Source organism: Eptatretus burgeri, chromosome 9 (genome assembly GCF_056783735.1).
Source record: "Eptatretus burgeri isolate ZD-2024b chromosome 9, Ebu_testis_v1, whole genome shotgun sequence".
Lineage (NCBI taxonomy): Eukaryota > Metazoa > Chordata > Myxini > Myxiniformes > Myxinidae > Eptatretus > Eptatretus burgeri.
The window spans coordinates 45,726,090-45,734,550 of record NC_140969.1 but is presented as its reverse complement, the minus strand read 5'-3'; the positions used below and the strand labels follow the sequence as shown (position 1 = coordinate 45,734,550).

The window sequence follows — 8,461 nt, the reverse complement described above, 5'->3', positions numbered from 1 at the left end:
GTGTACCTTGAGTAAAGTAAATAAATGAATAAACCTAAGTAAAACTTACAAATGGAGAACATAAAGCAAAAATAATAAATGGAAGTTAATCTGTAAAATGGTAGTTCAAATAATTCTCTTTTGCGTTTTTAACGAGTCCAAAATTTAAACTTTACCATGGAGCTGTCAATCCTGCGCTTCGTTGGCAGGGCGTTGATGTATCACACAGTGTGCCGTCCCTCGGATGCACGTCAGGTATCCGATCAGGTATCCGATCTGCGAGCAAATTCGTTGTGGACGTTCAAGATCCTACGCAGCGATGTACGAGTCATTCACCAACAGTCGGCAAGGTATCGCTGGCATCGAGAACGAATTTGTGGTGCATTGTGTGTTGGGCATTGTGAGCACAACAAAGGACGGACAATGCACTCGAACTGCTTCGTCCATTTGATACTTTACAAACTCACAGAACAATGCTTTGAAACGTTGGGTGCGGGTGGGACATGAGGTTGGATTGGCTGCGGTCGGGGCTGCGTTTCTATGGTCACGATAATCGAGAATTACGAGCATTTTCTTGCAGCATATTTCCAGAAATGTTTCCATTATTTGTTTTTAGTTCGTTTAAATGTCCATCCCGTTATTTTAGACCATTGACGATGATTACAAATCACAACAGGTGTGAAAAATGCGGGGATGGAGCTTGTGGGGGTCGGACGGCGTTGGTTGGAGTCTGGGAGCACGTGACGGAAGATTTCGACTGATTTACCCCCCCCCCCACCCCCCCAAGATTTGACCCCTTGATTATTCAAGTTCCTAAGGCCACTTAAGTCATTCACAAAAAGTTTGTCAGTGTAGTATTCATAAAAACCTGGTGGGTCTGGACCCCAGACCCCCTTAAAAAGCCCCCTCCAGGGAGTTGCATTTACTCCATCTAATACATGGACCAAACTTTGTCAAAACAAACTGCGATGACAGTTCGTTACAAAAAAGGAAAAAGTGACCTAATTACAAAGGGGGGAAGTTGGTCCTCTTCCCCCCCCCCCCCACACACACAGGTGTGATTCATTTACCCCAATAAGCTACATGGACTAAACTTTATCAAAACAAAGTATGATGGTAGATGAGAAAAACAATAAAACTGGTCGATTAATAGAAAAATTCAATCATTCAAGGTGACGCCATTTCCATTTTCACATGAAAGGTTTCACAAATTCAACTCATCCCTCGCATCATACTTACTGCCTGTACAGTACAGTGTTTTTGTTACTTCTGTGCTTCCAGATGCAGAGAGTTCATCAACACAAACAGAAACAGAAACCAGGGCACAAATACAAGAGGTACTTTTACATAATTTATTAAGTTGTTATACATGATAGGCAGCTGCTCCCTTTACTTATTCCCCCTTCTCATGAATTAAATAATGTTTCGTAATTATATATTTTTTGCAAAGTGGTGCTGAGGTGTCGTCCACCAGACGGCGGTCTCCTTGGGTTAACCTGAGGCGGTCCCTTCCGGTGGGTGCCTGTAATGTCCTATCCCAAAGAGAGGATGATCACCTGTCTCTGTTATCATCTCAGCTCAAGCGTTTGGACATCGGGATTGCAGCTCTCTCTGAGGTTCGGAGACCGGATTGCGGCGAGATCATGGTGGGTGGTTACACCTACTATTGGTCTGGTTACTCTGATGGTTACCATAACCAAGGAGTTGCTGTAGCTGTGTCCAATAAGCTGACCCCAATGATAATTGAGGTAACACCGGTCAATGAGCGTGTCATGAGACTAAGGATTCGTCACTCCTTGGGTGTCATTTCCCTGGTCTCTGTACATGCGCTGACTGAGGCGAGTGATCTCACCGTGAAGGATGCATTCTACGCCACGCTCGAGTCTGTGGTTGATCACTGCCCAAGGCGAGATACTCCGAGTCTTGGGGGATTTCTACGCATCGATTGGGACTGACTAGGATAGTTTTGAGATGTTTGTTGGTCCCCATGGGTCTGCAACTATTTTTGGGGGGGTTTTATTGTATACCTTTTCGAGGCTCATGTGAGAGCTAACACACAACGCACAGCAAGGGGGCATGATACAAGAGGGGCGAGAGTGGGAGGGACAAAACAGTGGGGAACAGAGACATTAGCAGATCTGTGGAAGGGAGAGGGATGGGGCGGGGAACACGGGGTATACAAGATGGACATTACATGGACTTTCAGGACGGAAAGCAGTAAATTTGAAGGAGTTGGGCTTGGGTGGATTATCGGGGGTAGAAAAGATCAAGGATTTGAATGGGGGATGATAAGAGGTGGTCCTGAACAGCTGTTTTGAAGGCGTGGAGGGAAGAATGGGATTGAACAGAGTGAGGGAGTTTATTCCTAAGGTGGGAAAAAAGAGGAATGAAAGAGTGAAGGTGAGCAGTGATTTGTGATTTTTTTAGTTTTACCAAAAGTTCGTTGTTGGCAGACCTTGGGTACCCTGCGGAAATATGGTAGGGACAAATCGCAGACAGAGCAAGGGGGGGGGGGCTAGACCGGAGAGGAGACGGTAGAACACAGAAAGACCACTGACCTGCCTGCGGTGAGAGAGTGAGAGGCCCAAAGACTCAGCCTCATCACGGGAGATGCTGATCTAAAATGCCTTGGTTTCCAGAACGTGAAGCCGAGAAAGGTGGGAGGCAGGAGCACCAGCCCAGAGGAGAGAGCAGTATTCCATTAGGCTGTGGACGAAAGCTTTGTATGTGGTCAGGAAATTTGTATGTGGTCAGCTCACGTGGGCCGGGGAAGGACTTTGCACGACGGAGGATTCCCAGTCGGTAACTGGCTTTGGAGGCCAGGTTGGAAATGTGCCTTTCCCAGGAAAGATCATGGCAGACAGTGAGACCCAGAAACTTGAAAGAAAGGACTTCTTCCAGAGGATTGTTAAGAAAGTGGATTGGGGGCGGGGGGGGTTCCAAACGGTCCTTTTGGAGAGACAAAGTGAGAGTGTGAGATTTGTCCGGATTGAAAGATATGTTCCACGTGTTGGACCAGTTTGTGATTTTATCCATATCAGCAGTGAGCGAAAAAGCTGCTGCTTGCCGGTCTGAGGGATGACCGATGGTACGGCAGAGGGTGGAGTCATCAATAAAGAGATAAAGAGGATTTTCCAGAGAGTCGAAGAGATCATTGTTGAAAATCAGAAACAGAACAGAGCCCACAACGCTACCTTGAGGAACTCCAGCCTGCACAGGAAGAGGGGATGAAAGAACACCATTTAGGGCCACACGTTGACTGCGACAGGAGAGGAAGGCTGCAATCCATGAATGGAGATGGCCTTGGATACCAAAGGAAGAGAGTTTGGTGAGCAGGGCAGGGTGTCAGACCAAGTCAATAGCACGCGATATGTCTAGGGATATGGCTCTGATTTCACGTCCAGCATTGAGGACCTCCATCCATTGTTGGGAGAGCAGAAGCAGCATATCCAGGGTAGTGTGACCTGGTCTGAAACCAAATTGATTATCAGAAATCAAGCCATTGGAGAAGAGGAAGGATTTAATGACTGAAGCAATGATGGATTCCATAACCTTGCTGATGAATGGGAGAAGGATGATTGGTCTGTAGTTGCTGGGATCTGACCTTTTTATGCAGCGTGGTAATGTTTGCTGATTTCCAAGCAGATGGCAGATGACCTTGAGCAAATGAGAGGGTGAATAGAACAAAGAGAGGGTGAGCAAGAGCAGAGGAGCAGGTTTTCTAGACACGTGGGCTGATGCCTTCTGGACCGGTTTTAGAATCTGAGTCGAGGTTTGACAGCAAGCTCTTCACCTTGTCAGGAGAAAAGGACACAGAGTCCAGGGACAGTTGGGTGCGACTGGGTAAGGTGGGTGCAGAAAGCAATGGGCTTTGGACACAAGACTTCGATGCAAACACCGAGTTTAGGCATTTAGCCTTTTCACCTGCAGTCTCAGCAGTGTGGCCATTTGAGGTCAGGGAGGGGATGGAGGGAGAGCATCCACCAGAAACAGATTTGTTTAGTCGGCACCAGGATTTGGAGGAGGGAGAGAGGTTCGAAAGTTCAGACTTGAGATTAGAAAGATGTTGTTTTCTGCCTCTCCTGAGGGTAGATACATATTTGTTCCGAGCTTTGTGGAAGGAACTGAGATTACCCTCAGTTGGGTTTGCTTTCCATGAGGAAAAGGCAAGTTGTTTCAGGACAACTGCCTCACCACAAGCTTCAGTGAACAAGGGGTGGGAGGAAGGGGAGGACAACTGAAGACGAGAGGGGATAAATCTGTGCTTGAGGGAGAGGAAGTTTCTTTGAAAGAATTCCCAGGATGAGTTGATGTTGGAGAAAGTAGCAATGGGAGACCAGTCTCAAATTTTGATGGCTGCTTGGAGACCCTGCCAGTTGGCTTGATGAAATTCCAGACTCGACGGCCCTGAGGTGGTTCTCTGATAATAGCCAGAGAGATGTCCACTTTGACAAGCACGTGGCCAGAAGAACCAATTGGAGCGGTCGAAAACCAGCAGATATTTTCAGGGAAATTTGTCAAAATCAGATCCAGAAGGGATAGAGCACCATTGGTTGAGATCCAGGTCAGGAAATTGACCGATTGAGTCAGTCCCAATGAGTTGCAGAAAGCTTTTGGTGGAGTGCCATGCCAAGTAAGAGAGGTACCCACACCTAGCCAACTGGCATGATGACAATTGAAGTCACCACATTTGAGGAAGAGAGAGTTTGGATGAGAAGATAGAAGATGGTCCATATTTTCAGATAGTGAAGTGTAAATGGAGTCATCACTATTAGGTGGACGGTACAGTACACATATAAACATGAGGTTGGATTGGAGGGGAAGCCGAAGCCAGAGGTATTCCAGGGGGTGTGGGGAGTGAGGGCAGTGCATGGAAAGTGAGGAATGGAGTCTTTGATGAAGAGAACCACTCCTCCAGCTGGACGAGGCTCATGTTTGTCATACCGGAGGAGGGAGTAACCAGGGAGAGATACTTGGGAGTCAGAGACGTCTTGAGGGAGGAAAGTTTCTGTTAGGCAGATAATGTCTGGTTTGTCAGTGGCAACCTGTATGGAAAGAACTGAAAGGTTTGAGCGAAGGCCCCGGATATTTGAGGTCCACACTTTTAATGAAGAGGTAGGGGAGGAGGCTTTGGGTGCAGGAGGTGGAGGGGGAGGGTAGGACAAGGGACGAGGGGGGAGGTAAGGAGCGTTGTTGAAAGAGTGTGGGGTATTGCAGAATAGCGAGGGGAGGCGGCCGAATGAGGAGGAGAAAAGGCTCTGTGGTGCTGGGGGAGAGGGGGGGACAAGAGACAAGGAAGAAGGCAGTTGAGGATTTGAGGAGGTGGAGTGAAGAGATGGAGGTGAAAGGGCAGTGGAGGGAGGCAGCTTGGTGGATGAGAGGGGGGGGCAACTTAGAGAAGGATGGTTGAGGGGGATGAAAGGTGGGAGAAAGGTGAGGGGGGAATTTTTGAGAGAGGTGAGAGGGAGGCTTCGTGGGAGAAGAGTGGGATGGTTGCTTTGAGAGTGAGAGTGAGGGATGAGGGGGGTGAGTTGGCACTGAAGTTGGAAAAAAAGAATGGTTGATGGAAAGCGAACATCCATGGCAAACTGTGGTTTTTAAAAGTTTTAGGTCAGAGATGCGATTTAACACAATTCTTGATGGATGCAATGAAGGCGAATTCAGAGAATGGAGAGAAGAAGCGCTGTAATAGTTGGATTTTTTAGGCAAGGAATGAAGGAGAGCTCGAAATGAGAGCAGTCTGTTAAAATAGCAGAAGAGTAGTGCATTGTGAAACAGTAAAGAGTACCACATGTGTGAGAGAGGAAGATGAAGCATTATAACATCGTTTTTGTTGTTAATATTAATGTTTGAGAGAGTTCAACAGATTAGCTCATGGAAGTGTAGAAAAAAATCGAGGAAGAAGACGAGGAGGAAGTTAAGAGGAAGAAGAAGAAGCAAATCGGGAGAAGGTGAGCGTGTTGTTGTTGGGTTTTTTTTTTTTTTGAGATAAGAAAGAGATTAGTTGGGAGAATGGGGGATGTTTGGAAATTGGGGAGGATGAAAATTGGAGGTAATGTGGAGGATAGAAATTGAAGGTAATGGGGAGAAAAAACAAACAAACAAAAAAAACGATCGAACACCGAGTGGAACCGGTAGGCCTCAAGCCTAGGCCAAGGCCTAGGCCTCAAACACCAGGTAAGAACGTCGACAAAAATACTCACAAAATAGCACGATTTTTGAAACAAAACCGAACTAGGAACACACAGTAACATGTAGGTGAGAAAATTAAACAGTTAAAACGGGACAAATAACGACCGGAAACTTAACTTTGAGAACGTCAGCAGGGAGCCCCGAAGGAGACCTCTCGTCGCTCCCAATTGTCCGTCCCGTGGGCGCACGCACGATGAATAGTGATGCAGAACAAAAGGTTGAGTCAGACAATGCTTTTGTTTGGTTTAAAAAGCTTGTTTTAGGGTAATTTGGGCATTTTTTGCGCGAATTTGAAGATAAAATACTCACCATTTCAATGAAATCACACGTTTTCCCCTCAGAATCGTGATGCAGAACAAAAGGTTGAGTCAGACAATGCTTTTGTTTGGTTTAAAAAGCTTGTTTTAGGGTAATTTGGTCATTTTTTGCGCGAATTTGAAGCTAAAATACTCACCATTTCAATGAAATCACACGTTTTCTCTTCAGAATAGTGATGCAGAACAAAAAGTTGAGTCCGACAATGCTTTTGTTTGGTTTAAAAAGCTTGTTTTAGGGTAATTTGGGCATTGTTTTGCATGAATTTGAAGCTAAAATACTCACCATTTCAATGAAATCACACGTTTTCGCTTCGGAATGGGGATGCAGAACAAAAAGATGAGTCAGACAATACTTTTGTTTGGTTTAAAAACCTTGTTTTCGGGTAACTTGAGCATTTTTTGCACGAATTTGAAGCGAAAATACTCACTCTTTCAATGACATCACACGTTTTCTCTTCAGAATAGTGATGCAGAACAAAAAGTTGAGTCAGACAATGCTTTTGTTTGGTTTAAAAAGCTTGTTTTCGGGTAACTTGAGCATTTTTTGCATGAATTTGAAGCGAAAATACTCACTCTTTCAATGAAATCACACGTTTTCGCTTCAGAATAGCGATGCAGAACAAAAAGATGAGTCAGACAATACTTTTGTTTGGTTTAAAAAGCTTGTTTTCGGGTAACTTGAGCATTTTTTGCACGAATTTGAAGCGAAAATACTCACTATTTCAATGACATCACACGTTTTCGCTCCAGGATAGCGATGCAGAACAAAAAGTTGAGTCAGACAATGCTTTTGTTTGGTTTAAAAAGCTTGTTTTAGGGTAATTTGAGCATTTTTTGCACAAAGTTGAAGCTAAAATACTCACTATTTCAATGAAATCACATGTTTTTGCTGCAGAATTGTGATGCAAACAAAATGTTGAGTCAGGCAATGCTTTTGTTTGGTTTAAAAGGCTTGTTTTAGTGCAATTTGGGCATTTTTTTTGCGCGAATTTGAAGCTAAAATACTCAGAATTTCAATTAAATCACACGTTTTCGCTTCACAACAGTGATGCAAAACAAAATGTTGAGTCAGACAATGCTTTTGTTTGGTTGAAAAAGCTTGTTTTATGGTAATTTGAGCATTTTTTTGCTCGAATTTGAAGCTAAAATACTCAGAATTTCAATGAAATTACACGTTTTCGCTTCACAACAGTGATGCACAACAAAAAGTTGAGTCAGACAATGTTTTTGTTTGGTTTGAAAAGCTTGTTTTCGGCCAATTTGTGCATTTTTTCCGTTATAACTTTTTTCTGTGAAATGCAGCGTTTTGCGAATTTGAAGCTAAAATAATCACCATTTCAATGAAATCATGCGTTTCCGCTTCAGAATAGTGATGCAGAACAAAAAGTTGAGTCAGGCAATGCTTTTGTTTGGTTTAAAAAGCTTGTTTTAGCGTAATTTGGGCATTTTTTGCGCGAATTTGAAGATAAAATACTCACCATTTCAATGAAATCACACGTTTTCCCCTCAGAATCGTGATGCAGAACAAAAGGTTGAGTCAGACAATGCTTTTGTTTGGTTTAAAAAGCTTGTTTTTGGGTAATTTGGGCATTTTTTGCACGGATTTGAAGCTAAAATACTCACCATTTCAATGAAATCACACGTTTTCCCCTCAGAATCGTGATGCAGAACAAAAAGTTGAGTCAGACAATGCTTTTGTTTGGTTTGAAAAGCTTGTTTTAGGGTAATTTGGGCATTTTTTGCGCGAATTTGAAGCTAAAATACTCACCATTTCAATGAAATCACACGTTTTCGCTTCGGAATAGGGATGCAGAACAAAAAGATGAGTCAGACAATACTTTTGTTTGGTTTAAAAACCTTGTTTTAGGGTGACTTGAGCATTTTTTGCACGAATTTGAAGCGAAAATACTCACTCTTTCAATGACATCACACGTTTTCTCTTCAGAATAGTGATGCAGAACAAAAAGTTGAGT

General features: G+C 44.0%; 1 protein-coding gene across 1 annotated transcript in view; it reads left to right on the top strand.

Annotated features, from left to right (window-relative positions):
* The first annotated feature begins 161 nt into the window (after nt 1-161).
* The window catches only part of PIK3CG (phosphatidylinositol-4,5-bisphosphate 3-kinase catalytic subunit gamma), a 64,091-nt gene continuing 55,791 nt past the window's right edge, over nt 162-8,461 (top strand). Inside the window, exon 1 of the mRNA XM_085895016.1 lies at nt 162-329. The gene's annotated coding sequence lies outside the window, so the exon portion shown is untranslated. The remainder of the gene's footprint in view (nt 330-8,461) is intronic.